This window comes from Phalaenopsis equestris, unplaced genomic scaffold (assembly GCF_001263595.1).
Source record: "Phalaenopsis equestris unplaced genomic scaffold, ASM126359v1 Scaffold000107, whole genome shotgun sequence".
Taxonomy (NCBI): domain Eukaryota; kingdom Viridiplantae; phylum Streptophyta; class Magnoliopsida; order Asparagales; family Orchidaceae; genus Phalaenopsis; species Phalaenopsis equestris.
The window spans coordinates 6,683,476-6,703,208 of record NW_018164549.1 but is presented as its reverse complement, the minus strand read 5'-3'; the positions used below and the strand labels follow the sequence as shown (position 1 = coordinate 6,703,208).

Here is a 19,733-nt window from a genome sequence, read left to right as displayed (position 1 = left end):
TATATATATATATATTGTTGTGTAGTGTATTCTGATCTATTGGTTGGCATCCATGGTATAAGATCTATAAGGTCGGTGGTTCGAATTTCTTCTAGCACAGTTGCCCTTAAGGAGGTGGTACTCAAATTGTTAGACACATTAAGGGTGGTTGGAGGCTTGCATAATAGTCTCTGACCATTCATTTTCAATATATATATATATATATTGTTGAATCCTAAAATGTCCTTCGGGTCACGTCCAAGGAATAGAAAGTTGGTCAGATAAAAGAAACGAGTGAAGGGAAAGGGGGTAGATAACAAATAATACTAATTCTCTAGGAATGGACTCAGTAATCCTTAGTGTGGAAATGACCTACCTATTATAGATCATAGGGGGAGTCTAGTAAATTACATGATTGTCCCTCACTTAACGAAAACTTTACAATGAATTTATGAGTCATTACACATTTACATATTACTAACCGGCTTTGACATCTTTTGATTACTAGAGGGCAATGTTTCATATTTATGACTGTTTGACTTGGTCATTTTATCTTCTCTCAGTTAGCTAAAGTCGTTCAATCGTTGACAGATCTTCGATCGGCTTCTCTAAGGGAGCACCTCGTGAAGACTTGTTATCCATAGGATTCCATCAGGCGGATGGTGCATCATCGTAATCTCATAGGCAAACCTCCTTTGGTGGAGAGATCTTGATCATAAAAAGTCAGGTGGTAATTCTACTAAGCAATCGTTGATCTTTTAAGTGTCTGTGCTTTGGTTAAACTGTTGTCGGTCTAGGTTCTTGGCATTCTTTGGTTCGAACAAATCCTCTTTTGGTGGGCCCTTAATTTGACCTACTGAAATGATGGTTGGTTGCTCGATCCTATCTGATCTATTGAATTCCCTCGAGATTCAAGCAGTCATATTCTTGATGTATATATTTAATTCCCTGCTGTACATATTTAATTCCCTTGAGATTCGAGCAGTCAGATTCTCGATGATAAAACTGTTTATGTTTGAATAATAAGTACTTTCAATAACTTTACACTCTGGATTTCTGTGTCGCAAATTCCTATAAATAAGGTACCATCTGCGTTCCCCACTCTTCATTTCTGAGGTTTCTAGCAATTAGTCGTCTTTGGGAAGGCATAAGAATGTTGAGCGGCAAGAAACTTATAAATGAGGAAACTTTGATAAGACCTTCACGCTTCCAACCTTAAAGTTTTGTCCTTCATGGGGCGAGAAGAAGAAATCAGAGAGTTTTAGGCCGCCTCAAAAGAAAAAACCTATAGAGGGATGACCAACTGAAAAGATTCCATAGGTCAACGATCGTCGGGTTGGTGTGATAAGGCAGACTAGAGAAAAGAAGTTGGATGGGGCTGAGCAGTACAGAAGAAACAGAGGGTAGAGAATATTGCAAAATCTTCTGATTCACTGCCACTCTTAGTGGTAGGAAGGAAGCCTGGAGTGCATGTCACTTATGTGCTTGTGCTCCAGATCCACTCCACCAGTGATCAGCTCAGCTGCCGCCTCAGGAGTTAATGTAGGTGGCTACGCTGGCTCTGCCGCCGGAAGGCGACGTGTCTCAGCCTCTGGCCTGTGAAGCCATCGAGGACAGTCCTTGCCACCATTTGGGGTGAGCCTTCGTATGTCGGAGATGGAGAGGCTAATAAATGTGTTAGAATTTGCTTATTTGGCCGTTATTGTTTATTTTAATGACACTTGACTTGATGTTGTAGATGAAACCATATAAATCATCTATCCTTGCCTACAGCAGTCAAGCAACCTTCAGCATCTAAGGCACCTGCTGAACTTTCCTCCCATGCTGGGCCTGAACCTTCTGCTTCTGCTGGACCTTCAACCTTTGCCCATATGCAGCCATCTGTGGAAGTTGAGAGGGATACAAACAGTTGATTGGCTCCTACAAGTCGTCGGCCCAAAGGATGGAAGAGTCAGTGAACGCTTTTGTCGGAATAGCTATCTTTCTGAGAGAGACTACCCTTTCGGGGAAAAATATTACATCAGTACTACGCACGTAAAGTAACGTGCGTAGTCAATAAAATCACGCCACGACACCCCACACGACAGAAAAAAAAACGGCGCGGTAACACAGGGAATATTCCCCCCTTGTTATTCATGTGTTATTGTGTATAATTCATGTGTTATTATGTCCTGGGAATATTCCTGGTGTTATAATAACACAATAATACATCAATAACACATGAATAACACACAATAACACATGAATAACATGGGGGAAATATTTCATATTCCCCCGTGTTACAACGCCATTTTTTTCTCTGTCGGGAATATTCCCCCGTGTTATTATGGTGTTATTGTGTGTTATTCATGTGTTATTGTGTCCTGAGAATACTCTTGGTGTTATAATAACATAATAACACATCAGTAACACATGAATAACACACAATAACACATGAATAACGCGGGAGGGGGGGAGGAATATTCCTCGTGTTACTGCGTCATTTTTTTTTCCTGTCGCGTAGGGTGTCGTGGCGTGATTTCATTAGCTACACACGTTACTCTATGTGCGTAGTACTGATGTAATATTTTTTCCCCTTTCGGACATAAAGAAAGAACTGACAGTTCCTCACATACAGATAGCGACCTTTCAAGCTGACGTGGTGACTCTTCAAAGCAAACTAAAGGAAGTTTGGGCAGTCGGCCCAATCGCTCGCATCCGGACGGAAGAACTGAAGATAGAAAAGTATATATTTGGGGGATGTATGTTGTACTCAAGTTTGTTGGATCGAGGTCTAGTATTGTCGGAGGCAGCCGATGATCAAGTTGTCAAATAATTTTTATCAAGCATAAAACTTTAGTTCTTGTCGAATTTGAAATAAAATTTTAATTATTGCGTATTCTAGATTTTCATGTTGATTTTAAGTGTAATTTTGAAGATCGATGTATGGATGTGAGACATTTCGAATCTCTCGTGTACCCTATATATAGGTGAAGTAGAAACTCATTGAATACATTCATTTTTTTTTCTCTTTTTCTTCCTTTGGGTTGGTTTCCCTCAAAGCTTTATGGCACCCAAATATTCACTTCAAATGTTAGTTTCGACAAGGAAGACCAAGAGGTAAACCCTAACAGTGTTCAACGTGGAAATACTAGATGAACTTGTGTGTATGACACAAGTATTGTTCTCGAGTAGGTGGATGTCGAGACTCATGTAACCGACTTCTTAGGTAATGATCTAACCATCTATCAAGACCAATTTCGATGAGGACTTCAGCTTCTTCTCTATATAGAGATCTGATTAATTTTCAACAATTACAGTGTTATCCTAGCTTAAGTCAAGCTGAACTTCATGGCGGTCATCATGACTTATGTTATTTATCTAAATCAAATGGAGATTTTTTGGTCATGAGAGGAGCTCTTGCACATTTTCTCCATCAGAGTACAGAATGATGGGTGCGTGGTCTTTGGCTCGACATAAGAATTTCATTTTATTGACTTACAAAATAAAATATTTGATTGGAAATTGCTTTTCTTGAGGGGTTCTTGTGATGATAGGGCATCGTGACCAGGTCGACTGGCAGCCCATACAAGGAAAAGAAGGTGCTTCTTCCTTGACATAAGGGGCTTGAATTGGTCATTTTGGGCTAGCATCTGTTAGTGGTCCAATTCGCCAACCCGATAACTTTCAAGGAAGTAGTCGAGAAGAAGAAAGTGTGCAAGTGGCTCTCCTCAAAGGGAGATGGATGAGGAAACTGAAGGAGGCGTCCCGATAGGAGGCAAAGTTTTAGGTTTGTATTTAATACACTCCTCAAAAACTTCGGTCATAATTCATAATAAAATTACTAGAGAGTTTTTATTAACAAACAAAAACCTACTATGGTGGAGTTAGGCGATACAAGAAGCTAACACCAAGAGAAGACAACCCCTTCATCTCTCAGATTTGGGGCTAGGGAATCTTCGAATCATCCATCCATGTAAGAAGTTTCTAAGCCATCAAGTTCAGGGCACATTTCTCTAAGAGAGGCGAGGCTAGTTGGTTGTTACTGTAATCCCCTTTTGCACCAACAGAATCAATTGTCAGGGGTTTAGATAAAGGATTAGAAGAGGAACCTAAGTCAGTCAGAGAAGCAGAGCGCAGAAGAAATGGCAAGGTTGTTGCTTTTTATTCAGACACTCTTCTTCCTTCACCTCCAAATAATAAAAATGGAGGTCTGAACCACTGGATTCCATTGTCAAAGAAGTAACCGAAGTTCTATATGAATTCAGATTCTAGCAAAGGTCTGATAGATGTTGAGATGGATTAGTTTCCATTGAACTTTGAGTAAGCTGAATATGCTACACCCATTGTGGACTTCATGTGATCGAATGACCTAGAGAAACATCTAGATATCTTTGGTCGAATTATGTCACCTATTCGACCGCTTTCGACTACTCGACTACACCTCCACACATCATATGACCTCATTACACTTGGACATAAGGGAGAAAGCTAGGAAGGCCTTAGCTAAAGTGAGGGAATACCAAGAGCTAGCGAAAGTGGCGACGATGACGGAAACTGAAGCAAAGGTTGAATTGAAGGAGGTCAAAACAAAGCTAGAGATAGCATCTGAGTTGGTGTGTATCATCCAAAAGGAGAATGATGAAGTATCCCTCCAAGAAGATGAATAAGGAGCTTCTCAACACTCCTTGAGTATTCAGAGGATGACAGAAAGAATGCGATCGACCATTTTGTCAGTGGGAATGGTCAAGCCAAATATTCTGAAAAAGAGGAATTCAAGAAGCTCTTCGACTCCTTCCAAGTTCGAACACTAAGGTGAGTCAGAAGGTGACAATGTGGTGGATGGAGTATTTTTCAACACTCGACACGACGATCCCTTTGCTTCTTTCTTTTTTTACGTCCAATCAAAATGACACCCATGACAATTTTGTAAAAAACTATATGAATGAAATTTGATGTTCTGTCATTTTTACCTATAACCATTTATCTGAATGAATTGATTGTTTGTCATACTTTAATTTATACAAGGCTTTTATTTGGTGAATGTTGATGGTTAGATTAGTATCTGCTGGCTAGTCAAACATCGTGTTGTTGCCATCGACCGTTCAGGATTTTTGCAGGTCGTTTGGGTGTTATACATTGTGTGGTATTGCTTTGGATGCCAATACTTAGGCGAACCTAGGTTTTGCATGACTGGACCCAAAAGAATTTTGTTTGATCGATCTACACCTCGTAGTAGGGTAGTCGATCATACTTTTTTATATACTTTCCTCGGTTCCCTTCATGGAGCTTTATCTCTATGGTCAAATAACCACATCTAAAAATTGGCTCAAGACAACAAATTTTCAAGCTCGAGGCTTATGCGACCGAGTGTCAAAATGCTTCTTTTGGTCATCTTTCATTGTAACCGAAGTCATAACACTTCTTTTAGTCATCTTTCATTACGACCGAGCATCGAAACACTTCTTTTGATCTTATTTCTTGGGCACTTTAGTTCCCCGAGCCTCACTTCGATGTGTGGTCCGTTGAATTTTTAGTTCCTCGAGTGTTCTTTTAAATCTAGGGTTGCAACAACACAGTTAGATTTTTTGCAAGTGTACAACAAATAAAAAAAATCTTAAATGAAGTAAATTTACAAGTATGAGAGTCGTGAAAGTACTTTCTCAAACATGGTTACAATATATATCATTTCAGGAGAAAATTTTTTTTAAGATCCTCTCCACTCTTGTTTGGTGGATCTTTTTTTCAATGTATGATTTTAACTTGTAAGCTCCTGGGATCACCTTTTGATCGAGGATGAACGGAATAGTCCACATCTGAGCAAGCTTGCCGGCTTATTGTCCCCTTATGGTTAGATCCTCTTTCTTTAGACCAAGATCACCGGGTGAAAATATTTTTTCTTGAACTTTCTTGTTGTAATATCGAGCAGTTCATCTATTTATCTCTTCTTGCTGGAGTGCATGCTAGTTCAAACTTCTTCTAGTAGATCCATGGTAAGCGTCAATCTTTTGTTGTTTGCATTTTGTCAGTCGATGATATTCTCCTCATTGAAGGATGTTGCGGTGACGACTCTCGGTCTATGTTGATTGTACTTGACCGACAACTTTGCGTTCATTCCATGAGAAAAAAATGCAATGGATTTTCCTAGTCACGGATGATGGCAAGATCTGAATGGCCCATATGACAGACGGGAGCAAGTTTGGTACCTTTGACTTTCTTCCTTAAGAGATTCATAATGATTTTGTTTGTAAGCCTTCGCTGCCCTTTCCTTGAGTGTGGCACTTAGACGCAAATTTTATATTGATTTCTTGACATTAGTAGAAATCACTTGCACCCTAATCAGTGAGTTGGGTTTTATTATCGGTTATGAGTATATTAGTAAGTCATACCAACAGATGATGCCAATCCAAATAAAATTTCAAACGACTTCTATGGTTTGGGCTAGAGCTTTTGTATAAATCCATTTAGATAAATAATCCATGTCAATTAAGAGAAATTTTTGTTTCCCTCCTGAGGGGGGAAACAAACCAAGGATTTTGAGCCCCTAGATAGAGAAAGGTTAGCAGTTGACTATTGGTTGTAACTTTTGAGTAGGTTGATGTTGTAATGGAGCATATTTTTGGCATTTTCCGCATATCCTGAAAAACTCTTTGAAATATTGTAGTACAGTTGACCAGAAGTAGCCTTATATAGTCGACCAGAAGTAGCCTTACTTTTGAATTCGGTGCATGAAAATATTGCCTCCGAAATGGCCGCATTCATTAGAATGCACATTGATATGCATCAAATCTCCATATTTTTCATGTTTTAATTCCCACATTTTCCTCTTCAAATACATGATTGTACACTTTTGAAAGGTTGGAATTGCATTTTGCAAGTTAATGGAGGACTACACGAAAATCAAAGTGAAAATGAGGGACTTTGGAACATAAGCGTTGGAGTAACCGCACTTGAATCAACTGTGGCCACCCACTTGAGTAGTGTTGTCACGCCGAAATTGGGCATGGTCATGTCCAAATGTAGAAGGAGATGTGCTTTGGATACCCCGGCATAGTCATGCCAAAACCTGGTGTGTTCCCGCGACCCAACCTAAGCAGGTGGTGTAATTGCGCCACAAGATGGGTGGGGTCACGTCGGAGCATATTTTCTATTTTGAAAATTTTTTAATGCGGGATTCTGATGAATTTGGGAATATTTTTTAATTCATTCTACAAAATTATTGCAATTAGAAGATTTAGCGACCTTTTTGAGAAGGAAATGCAGAAGAGGCTAGAGTTTAGAGGGAGAATTCTTCTCTTCTTCCAGATTTTCTTTTGTCTGTATTTTCTGAGAGTTGTGAGAGAATTGGAGGCTATTCTTATAAGAAAGGAGATAAAAAAACTGTAAGTACTTTTATTGCAACAAAAATTTTTCTTACATGTTTCTTTATTTTCTCCCCACGTAGTGAGATTAAAGCTTTGTTGTTGTATGAGTAGCTAAACAATTTTTTGTGCCTCTATGATTCTTTAGAAGATTTTCTTGGTTTGATTTTTATTCTATATTTTTCATATCATTTTATGAGCTTTGAATTGTTAAGAGCTGATGGTTAATCTTCTCACCTTAGTTTACTCCTAGCCTAGAAAGTTTGGACGCTAAAATCCATACAGAACGATTAGAATGATCACGAGATCCAAATAAAATAGTAATACTTTAAACCATATCTTATAACCAATTATAGGGGATCAGAATTTATTCAGGATGCCATAAAGAAATGCTAAAGCTATATTTGTGGAATTCCAAATCTTCTTGGGACCTAAGAATAAGCATAAAAAGAAATCAATGTCCTCGAACAACAACCCCAAAAGAGAAATTTGTATGAAAATCAAGTCAAGTGCCACATGTAAATCACAAAGTCATAATTCTCATTACTACTGGGAAAAACACCAACAAAACTTGATCCACATTTTGTTTTATTTTGCTTTCTTTAAAATCTACTAGACTCAGGATTTTACTTCCCTGCTTTCTGAATCCGCCAAGCTAGGTTGGAATAGGAGTAAACTAGAGCTTTTGTATTTTCAAAATGATTTCTTAAAAAATTTTCATGTGGGATCGATATGTGATACTTTTACCAATGTAATTGCATTATTACTTAGCATGTATTTTTGTGTTGTGTGGCGAAATTACTTCGCATGGTGCATCAATTTTTTTGTGCCGCTTTCGGGGAAGCTACACTAAGGAAAAGTTTTGTAACATAGGAGAATTGTAGTTGAACAACTAGAAATCTAAGTTTGGTATTTGTTTTCGTTTCTTCTCTAGTGTCTGTTGTTTTTCTTTCCTGTTCTTTTCATATTTCCTATTGCACTTGAATCGTTTTGTGTTCTTTGCAGATGCTGAAAAATAGAAACAAAAAAGCAAAAAGGTAAAAAATGCCAAAAAACTAAATGTTACTATTAATTATTTTATTTTCCTGCATTTGTTTGATTCATTGCAAGTTGCTTGTGATTGTGTGTTGAACCGCCTCTTGTGTATGTGTTGTTTGGAGTCAGTTGCTTTTATTTTTGAGTCTTTTTCTTTGAGTCTAAGATCACTAGTGTGTGAGTTCACCTTCACTTGTCCACTATTGTATGCGTAGGGGTGCACTCACTGGTTTAGCACCATTTGACTTTGAAATTGAGTGGATTTTTAGACGTCATAGGAAAGCACTCACTAAACCTGAAAAATATGTAGGAATGGCTCACCTTTTAGACCAAATCTTGAGACCTTTTAGAGACTCTGCCAACCTCACTGCTAAGGAAATTCCCATGAGCTTCCAGTACTTAGATATAGAAGCCAATACTTTTGAACTGAGACCTGTCATGATTCAAACGATTCAACAGGACAAGTTTGGCACTTAGACAACTTCATAGAACTGTTTGCCACATTCAAGTATAACAGTGTCCCCAACGATGTTGTTAGACATAGGCATTTTCCATTTTCCCTTAAAGACAGAGCCAAGGTGTGGTTGAACTCCTTGTGTATGCATAGAATTTTGATGGAAGAGGCACATATGCCTAGAGCTGGCCCACAGAGGAGACCAAACCCCATCCTTAAAGGAGTTAGTAAAGAAGGAAATTTTGAGGTGGCTTGATGCAGGCATTACCTACCCCATCTCCAATAGTGTCTGGGTCAGTCGAATTCATTATATACCAAAGAAAGGGGGAGTCACAGTTGTGGAGAATGATATGAATGAGTTGATTCCCACAAGGATTGTTACGAGATGGAGGATCTGTATAAATTATAGGTAGTTGGATGCCACCACTAGGAAAGACCATTTTGCCTTTCCTTTTCTGGACCAGATGTTGGATAGGTTAGTAGGGCATCCTTTCTATTGCTTTCTAGATGGATATTCAGGATACAAGCAGATCCCCATAGCCCCTAACAATACCACCTTCACTAGCCTCTATGTAAATTTTGCTTTTAAGAGGATGTCATTCAAGCTATGACATGTGCTAGCCACTTTCCAGCGCTGCATGATGTCCATATTTTCTGACATAATTAAGACTAGCATAGAGGTCTTTATAGTTGACTTTTCTGTATTTGGTATTTCATTTGAGTCCTACTTAATTAAGCTTGCAAATGTTTTATAAAGGTGTGAGGAAACAAAATTGGTGTTGAATTGGAAAAAGTGTTGATTTATGGTGAATAAGGGGATAGTCGTGAGACATGAGATTCCAGAGAAATGTATGGAAGTTGACCCTGCCAAAATTGAAGTGATAGAAAAACTTACATCCCCCACCAATGTGAAAGGAGTTAGGAGTATTTTAGGGCACGCTGGATTCTACAGACGATACATTAAGGACTTCTCTAAGATCACAAAATCTCTTTGTCATTTATTAGACAAGGATGTGTCCTTTGACTTTGATGATTCTTGCCTAAATGTCTTTGATACTCTTAAGGCCAAATTAGTCACTGCACCTTAGATGATTTCACCTGATTTGGATTTTCCATTTGAGCTGATGTGTAATGCTAGTAATTTTGTTGTAGGAGTATTTTTAGGCCAAAAGCGAGACAAAAACTTTCATGCCATTTACTATGCCATTGGAACCATCAACGAAGCCCAATTCAACTACACCACTACTAAGAAGGAACTCCTAGCCATAGTATTTGCACTTGACAAGTTTAGAGCCTACCTGATAAGAAGTCGTGTCACTATTCACACCGACAATATAGTGATCATATATCTTGTAGCCAAAAAGGATTCCAAACCCCTCTTGATCCTTTTGATGCAAGAGCTTGATTTACAAATTATTGATAGGAAAAGTATGGAGAATCAAGTAGTTGACCATCTGTCCAGGCTCGAAGAAGAGAAATCTGATGAGTGTCTTCTAGACATAAATGAAAATTTTCCTTACAAGAAACTCCTTGCCATCTTTGAGGAGATAACTCTGTGGTATGCTTACATTGCTAATTATATTGTTAGTGGGATCAATCCCTGTGACCTCACTTACCACCAAAAGAAGAAATTCTTCTCTGCAGCCAAATTCCACTATTGGGATGAGCACTATCTGTTTAAGAAGTGCAAAGACCAAATCCTTAGGAGATGTGTGCCCCTTGGAAAAGTTCAACGATATTATTAGGGTCTATTATAATTCAAAATCTTGGAGGCATTTTGGTAGATACAAAACTGCTTCTAAAATTTTTGTAATCTTGAATTTAATGGCTTGCCCTTTTTAAGGATTTTAATTAGTATGAGAAAATTTGTGATATATGTCAGAGGGTAGGGAATATTTTTAAAAAAGATCAGATGCCCCTCAATGCAACTTGGAAGTTGAGATATTTGATGTTTGGGGGATAGACTTTATGGGACATTTTCATTTTTTTCAAGAAATCTTATATATTGGTAACAGTAGACGTTGTCTCCAAGTGGATTGGGGCAATGTCACTACCCAATTTTCATGCTGAGAGTATTCTTAATTTTCTCAAGAAATTCGTTTTTAGTAGATTTGGAACACATATGATGATTATAAGTGACGGGGGAAGAGGGTGGCACTAGTTTCAAAATTTGGAATAACTCATAAGATTGCTACTGCATACCATCCCCAAACAAGTATCTTAGCTAAGGTTTCCAATAGGGAGATTTAAAGGATCCTTGAAGAAACACTTAACCCAAACTGAAAAGTTTGGTCCCTTAGGCTCAATGATGATTATGGGATTATAGGAAAGGTTTCAAAGCTCCCATAGGAATGTCACCCTACATATTGATTTTTGAAAAACCTGTCACTTGTTAGTAGAATTGAAACATAAAGCCTAATTAATAATTAAAGAATTTAATTATAATTGAAAAGATGTGGCAAAGTAGTTAAATGAATTGGAAGAGCTAGATTAGAATCATATAAGAGTGCCAAGGTTTTAGAAGGAAAAAATGAAAAAGTTGCATGATGAGAAGCTCCTTAGGAAGGAATTTCATCTTGGACAGAAGGTTTTATTGTATAATGTAAGATTGAATTAGGAAAATTGCAGTCTAGGTGGTCATGACCGTTCATTGTAGTAATGGTGTATCCATTTGTATATGTTGACATTCAAGATAGCAAAATTGGGAATATCTTTAAATTCAAGGCGCGGAGATTGAAACCTTACTAAGGGGGAGAGTAAAGGTCTGATTGTAGTCCTAAGGTTGGAACCATATTAAATAGTGGAACTGGCACGTTCGAGTTGACGACTTTAAACCAAGTGCTACCTTGGGAGGCAACCCAAGAGTTATATATTGTTTTGAAATTTATTTTCGCTCATTTGCTTTAAAAATTTGCTTTGAACTTCATTTTTTTTAGGTTTGTGTGCTATTTGATGGTTATTTTTGTGTGTTTTCATGAGATTCTCGGCGAAGGAATACATTACAAAAGTTTGGTTAAAAGATTCACCCTTCCAAATATTTCTTTGTCCTTTTCACGTGAAATCGATACGCGATAATCTTTAATCACATTATTACTTGACATGAATGCTTCCGTGATTAACCAACTTCTCGGTAAGTTTTTGGCCATAAAAATCATGAGAGGTCATTTAGGAAAAGTTTGATTTGCCATCAACCGGAGTTGAGTTCGTATTTGTATGTGTACATTTACATTTTCTTGTACATATGACGTGTAAAGCGTAGCATGTGACATCTTGAAATATTGCATAAAATATAAATTTTGTGATATGCCCATGACTAAATGTCTAATGCTTGAAAAATATGTTTTGCCTCATGACTTAATGTCTAAGGCATGAAAAATCTTTTTTATTCATGACTTAATGTTTAAATGAATGGAAAATTGTATCTTACCATATGCTCATGATTTAATATACAATGAATAGAAAATTGTATTTTATCATGTCCTTATGATTTATAATCTAATGCATGAAAATTTAGGTTTCGCCTTTTGCATGTGACTTAATGTCAAACATATTTAAAATTTTTTTTTTGTGCATATCTTAAATTTAGGTGTGTGTGAAAATTGCATTTGGAGATGCTTTGTGACTTAGTTCTATGTTAGCAAAGTGGTGTGTTGTTTCATATAAGTAAATGGGTGACTTACTTTTAAATGCAATTGAATACTTTGTACCTTAGTATTAAATGCAATTGAATACTTCTTTTTGCATTAAAGTTTCAGTGTTAGATATTTAATTATATAGGATTTGGGTGGTATATAAGTAAATGGCCATTAATTTTTACATTTCCTACAGCCCAACGTGATCAGCAGGGATCAAAGGCTCGTGGGCTGTCTGTTTTAATATAAATTACAAAGTCTACATGCCAATCAACGTTTCCTCAAGTCAAGTGTGAGTATAATCCAAAATCAAATTTCATCAATCCAAATAAAGATTCAACAGATAGGCTGTTCTAATGTTGGGCACAACAATGCTTTAAAACTACATTCGAATTCATTTTGGTTGATTATATATAAACAGTATACATCCAAAAAAGGATATTTACAAACATATCACATAATTCTTATGATTTCACATAGCTAGAAACACCTAAATATTCATATTTACATGCATCCCACTCAAACCATTAACATTGCATTAAAAATGCTACAATCAATACTTTTTTAAAAGAGAAATTCACCTTCTAATACATAGGTTTATGAGACCAAGGTGTTAAAAGTGTAAATATAAAACTATGGGTTTTAGATTTGAAAATACAAAAGAGTTGCGGGTTATTTATGTAAATTCCTCTTATTATGCATACTCAAAATCAGAAGTTGTTGGAAATTCTAACAAAAATGTTAGAAAGTGAGGTTTGATCATTTGAAGCTCTCCACAATCATTATTGCTAGGATAACTAGTTGATGATTTTCGCTATTATGGGTGAGGCTCAAAGTACCTAGTAAAGTTGTAACAAAAAATTTTACAAAAAGAAACAAAATGGACAATGCCTTCAAATTCTACCTTCTCCCAATAACTACAATCAGTAGAACCAATACAAATCTCACTTTACAAAGGATGGTGACATCCATTTCTACAAAATCCTAACCACAAATGACCTGGAAAGCATAGTTATCACGACATCCACTTGATTGAAATGGTTTTCCAAATGTTGGTCCAAGAGAAAACATGAAGAATTGGTTGACTTAATGAATATGAAGCAGAGAAAAAAGCGACCCAAGTTGGAGTAATAAGCGTTTCTCAGTAAAATCAAAATACGGAGACCGCATAAGCATCCTCGTTTAAAAACCATCCAAGACATGATTTGAATAAAAATAGATTAATCAAGACAAGAAGATAATGGAAATAAAGATGAATCTTTGAGCAAATTGGAGATTGGGAAAACCATTAGAAAACTTCAAAAAATAATGAAATAAAAGATAGATGCAAATTCAGATATCTCAATAATAAAATATTAATAAGAACAAGTTTGATAGAAACATATAGAGAAAAAACATAAGGAAGCAGCTTTGTGAAATAATGAGGAACATACATATAAGGAGAATCCACAACAGCCGATGTCCTAAATTCCTACAAGAGTAGAAGGAGCAGACGTAAGGGATACAACACAATGTAGGACCACCAGAGGTGCATGAAGCAAATGAGCAATAAAATCCAAACCAACAGTTCAATCTGACATCAGCAATTGAGAGTTGGCAGAAGAACATGAGAAATTGATGGTTTCAAAGAGGGATTTCAATTTCAGGATGAGCGTTACCTTCACTGTTTTCGGGTGACCAGCAGGACTTAGAGAGGCAATAAAGCAATGAAGGATAGGAGGTCTTCGTACGTGTCGGAAACGTTCCCTTCCTAGGAAGGCTTGCAGACCTGCGGCCCTTCCCGATCGAGCTAACGAAGGTGGCAACGAACTCGGCATGGAGAGGGAGGAAGCCGGGCGAAGGCGTAGTGGGGACTACCAGACAGGGAAGCGATGTGAGAAGGTTATGAAGACAAACGAAGTGCTCCGTTAACACGGAAAATCGCACATTATCCCCCTAATAACTGATTTGATCCCGCAAAGGTTATTGAAAATTTATTGATATTAAAATTAATACCTCAATAATTTCTCAATAATCCTTTAATAATTACAAAATAGAGATTATTGAAGGATTATTACGCACACAACTCTGCCTGTGTACTCTGTATGAAAATATTTCTCCATATGTGGAGTCCATCAGAGTTTTAAGAGGCAGTTTCCTTCTGGATTGATGATGATGAGCAATGATGATGAGCATTTAAATTAGTGTTGAAAAGGTGTATAAATATCAATCTCAAACATTGGAGGAATAAAATTTTAAAAAAAGAGTAACAAAATATGGGTGAGAGAAACTTATTCTAGATGTAGTATATGATGCTCTATTATCTCTAGAGATGATGAAGCAACCTATGAAAGAACCTATTGCTCAAGGAAAAGGCCTTTTTGTTTTAGGTAGAACTGAAGAGAGGAGTTCTAGTGCTGATAAAAAGTGTAGATCGAAATCTAGAAATAAGGATAAGATATGTAATTACTGTAAGAATAAATAAGCACATCAAATTTGATTGTTATAAGTTATAGAATAAAAAAAAAACTTCAAATCAGAAAAAAAATTACATTCATATCATTTTGTTGAAGCCAATGATGTTGAAGAAGCTTTTAATGATTGTGAACTATTAGTTTTCTCCAACGAAGAACCTTATGATGTTTGGATTCTTGATTCAGCTTGCACATTTCAAGTGTATCCAAATAGGGATTGGTTTTTAACATATAAAATGGTATCGTGTTAATGGGTAATAATGCACCTTATAAAATAATTAGTTTTGAAACTATTAGAATCAATTTTTTTTATGGAATCGTCAAAAAACTTGGAGATATGTAATATGTCTCAGATCTAAAAAGGAATCTAATTTTTTTAAGTACACTTGATGCTAGAGGGTACAAGTACATTGGTCAAGTTATATTTTTGAAATTCAATAAAGGATTTCTTATTATGATAAAGGGATAGAAGATGGCAGCAGAACTACCTGTCTTACAAGGCTCTACTATAGTAGGTGATGTAGCAGTTACTACTTCAATGTCAAAATATGAAGCAACCAGATCTTAGCATTTGCGCATTGAGCATATGATTGAGAATGAAATGGATAAACTAAGTGGAAGAGAACTTCTAAAGGGTCAAAGTATTATTAAATTGATTTTTTTAATACCATGTATTTAGAAAATAGAAGTGTTAAGTTCAATGTTGATATTCACAATATTAATGGAATTTTAGACAACAAACATTTTGTCCTTTGGAGACCATCTATTGTACCATATGAAGGAGGAACTAGATATATGTTGGCGTTCATTGATGATTTTTGCCAGAAATGCTTGGTTTGTTCTTTGAGTAGATTTAAAGAATTGAATATCATGATCGAGAAGTAGACAAGAAAGCAGATCAAATATCTTCACATTAATAATGGGATGAAGTTATGTTAAGGAGAATTTAATGCCTTCTACAAATCTGAAAAAAATTTAAGAGACTTCATAGTCTGACACACACCTCAAAAAAATTTTGAGCACATGAGTAGAACAAAAATGGAGAGGGTTTGTTGCAAACAATACAATGACAGAATACTTAAAATCATTTTGGGATGAAGCTGATTCTACAATTTAAGACTTTGTGAATCGCTCTCCTTCCATTGCTATTGATGAGAAAACTCTATAAGAGATTTGTTCAGGTAAACCTATAAATTGGTTTAATTTAAGAATTTTTTGTTACTCCACATATGCTCATATTAATAATGGTAAATTAGAGTCTAAATCTATAAAGTGTGTATTTTTGGATTATAAAATTTGAGTTAAAGGTTTTAAGTTATGGTTCTTAGAAATCAAGAAAGCGATAATTCAAAGAGATGTTGTGCTTAATGAGTTTTGTAATGTTACACACAAAATTTACTATATAATCTAAAGATAATCAATAAAAAATGTCTAACATATAAGTGGAGCTTTGGCTTGATACAGTTACATCCTCGAGCATAAACTTTAAGTCAATTTGTGATAATGATGAAGATATTAATTTCCTACCGAGATCAACCGTCACAATATTATATTAACTAGAATAGGACAAAAAGATGCATTATGCTACCTCAAAAGTATGGTGAGGTTTATTTTCTTTCTTATGCTCCAAATATAGTTGAAGGTATCAAGTATTATGAAGAACCTTTTAGCTATAATGAAGCTCTGAATTTAATTAACTCCAATAAGTTGATGATCACTATTCAAAAGAAGATCGAATCCCTACATAGAAATATAGCTTGGGATTTGGTTAAATTACATTAAGATAAGAAAAATGTTTGTTAAAAATGAGTGTTTAAGATGAAGGAATGTACACTAAGAGTTGAAGACGGCTGGTATAAGACTAGGCTTATTTCAAAGGTAATCAGTAAAATTGTAGGTGTACACTTTATATATTGTTCTCCACTATAGTCAAACATAGCTCGATTTGAGCTTTACTTAGTATCAGGTATAAGCATGACCTTAATCTTGAGAAGTTAAATGTAAAAACTGTATATTTGCATGGATAACTTGAATAGGGCATCTATTTGCAGTAGCCTAAAGTTTTCATTATTACAGAAAAAATACCTAGTTTGTTTGTTGAAGAAATCTCTTTAAGATTTGAAATGGTCACATAGGTGGTGGTATAAGAAATTTGACCTATTCATGATTGCTCCTGAGTTCAAGAGAAGTAGTTTGATAGTTCTATGTACTTCCGAGAAAAATAATAAAAGATTAATTATCTACTTGCTCTTATATGTTGATAGCTGTTAAGGATAAATAAAATATCAAGACACAAAGAAAAAAATTGGCATGAAGATTTAGAGAGATAAAAATGCAATTAAAATATTTCTAAGTCAAAAAATGTAAATTGAAAGTGTTTTGTATAAATTTAATATGCAGAATGCCAAGTCTATTAGTACTCCAGTAACTACATATTTTAGACTTTCATTAGCTTTTTGTTTATAATCTGATAATGAGATCAAATATATATCTCGAGTTTCATATTCCAGTGTAGCAGAACCTTTCATCTATGTATGTTATGTTATTGTTTAGATTTAGCATGTATAGTCAATGCCATTAGTATATAGTAATTTGGCTAAATAACATTGGAAAATAGATCAGTGAATTCTCAAGTATCTATATGAAAAAAAAGATGTGTTTGTAGTTTGGGATAACTGCAAATAGAGTCATTAGCTATTTCAATTCAGATTTTGCAAGAGAAATTAACAGGAGATCACTTACAGTATACATGTTTACTATTAATGGATGTGTGATTAGCTAGAATTTTATTTTACATTGACACAATCTACAACTAAAACTGAGTACATGACAATTATTGAAGCTTACAAAAATGCTCTCTCATTAGAATGTCTAATTAAATAGCTTAATGACGATTTAAGGGTAGACACGATGATGTGTGATAGTCAGAGTGTTATTTATCTCAACAAAGATCAAATGTTTCATTAGAGATCTATGCATATTGATAGTTATTATTAGGTCGTTCGTGAAGTTATCACACATGATGGTATTGTTGTGAGCAATATCATAGATAATACTCTGAATATGATGACCAAAGCACTTTTAATTTGTGCATTGCTTAGACTTTGTTGGTATACATTTCGGATCGTTAAAGCTTTATAGAAGAGTTCGAGAATATTTTATTCTACACTCTTTGAAAATTTGTGTTAAGGTCGGGATTGCTAAATTTGAGACCTGAATTTTGTAGGTTCTACATATCATCTCATAAAGAAATTCTGATCACGTGGATTTTGAATTTAATTAGAAATAAATTGTGAGCGCACATATTGAACTTTTAGTCAATTAGATCAAGCTTATAATAGTCTATCATTTGCAATCTGTGTGTTCTTGCTTTCCTGGCTCTCTTTTAATTATTTCCTTTAAAAGGTCATGCTAAAACTATAAGCAAAATACTTTCCACTTATAATGTCTTATTTAATATAGCAAATCTCCTTCTCTACCCTGGTTTTTCCTATCTTGTGTTTTTTATATAAAATTTGTGTTCTTTTTTTATTTATTTTATTATTTTTTGCAATGATTAAATATCAAGCTATAACATTAAGATTGTTGAAATAAGATTACTAATTAATAAATGTTATTAAAATTAGATTATTATTAATATTTAAGCTTAGAAAAAGCAAATTTTTTTGTGGACTATATAATATAAAAAAGTTTAGTAAAAATTTATTAATAAAATATGGAGTTCTAAGGACACTAATTGTGGTGCTTATTATGCAGAATTTAGGAGACAAAATTAATCTAAACATATATCTAAGCCTGGTAAGAATATCCATGATAGGACCAATCAAGGCTCTAAAGCGGGCTATTGCCCAATGTAAATTAAATTTCTTTTTTAATAAGCAGGGCTCCTTTCATAAATAAAACTAAAGAGAAAAAATATGACATAATTTTTATTTTTTGTTCTCAAGGTTAATTTATTTACATTCAGCACCTGAGGCCTGGCAGAATCCTCAGGACTTCGTTAGTTTCTCTTTCATTAGGTCATTTTCAGTTCATTAATGCCTGATTTTCTAAGGCAGAGCTTACTTCATTGCTATTGATAACTCAGTGGCTCGAGTTTACTGAACTTTCTTGTAGAATATGTTGTAGTACTTTGTCAAAAAACTAGGCATTATTATGCATGGCATTTTCATTTCTGATTACACTAACTATGAAGATGAGTGATAAGTAGGTTTATGCAGTTTTTTTCAATATGAAAATTTCAAATTACTTGTCCGGAAAAATGGCTAAATATGTACCTTGAAAGAACGTTGTGCGATCTATCTATTCTTCTCCTTGGAGAAGTTTCCACACCATCACCGAATTAGACCAGAGATTCAAAGCGAAGATTCTGCAAGCAAGGATAAGGAAGAAACAGGGATCAACACTTCTGAAATTAAAAGAAAAACTGCAAAAAATAAAAAGCCTTCAGAGACTTACATTGCTTTGCAGATTTTTTTTTTTTTAATTTTTTATTTGCAATTTTCATGAGCAAGTAAGAGGAGCTTATTCCCATCTAGAAAATCATTGAAGATATATGTACTAGAAAGCAAAATGGAACCAGGATCTTATCTGAAACTTGGACCAGAAACAGCTAGCTGATGATGTTTTATGGCCCACTACCCTTTGAAATGTTTTTATTGCAAGTAAAAGTGAAAACTAGAGGGATGATTCTTCACTGTGGGGTGGATGGAAATAGGGGTGTAAGCGAGCCGAACACGAGCGAGCCCAGACCCAGCTCGTCAAGCTCGTGTTCAGCTCGTTTATATTTCGGGCTCAAAAAGTGTGTTCTTGTTCGGCTCGTTTGCTTAGTGAGCCGAAC

The 19,733-nt window shown here is 35.4% G+C and overlaps 1 protein-coding gene across 1 annotated transcript in view; it reads right to left on the bottom strand.

Annotated features, from left to right (window-relative positions):
* Positions 1 to 19,457, bottom strand: part of LOC110020812 (ferric reduction oxidase 2-like) — a 26,791-nt gene extending 7,334 nt beyond the window's left edge. The window contains exons 1-2 of the mRNA XM_020719059.1: positions 19,352 to 19,457; positions 19,171 to 19,262 (exon numbers count right to left, since the gene is read on the bottom strand). The gene's annotated coding sequence lies outside the window, so the exon portion shown is untranslated. The remainder of the gene's footprint in view (positions 1 to 19,170; positions 19,263 to 19,351) is intronic.
* Between the last annotated feature and the right edge of the window lie 276 nt (positions 19,458 to 19,733).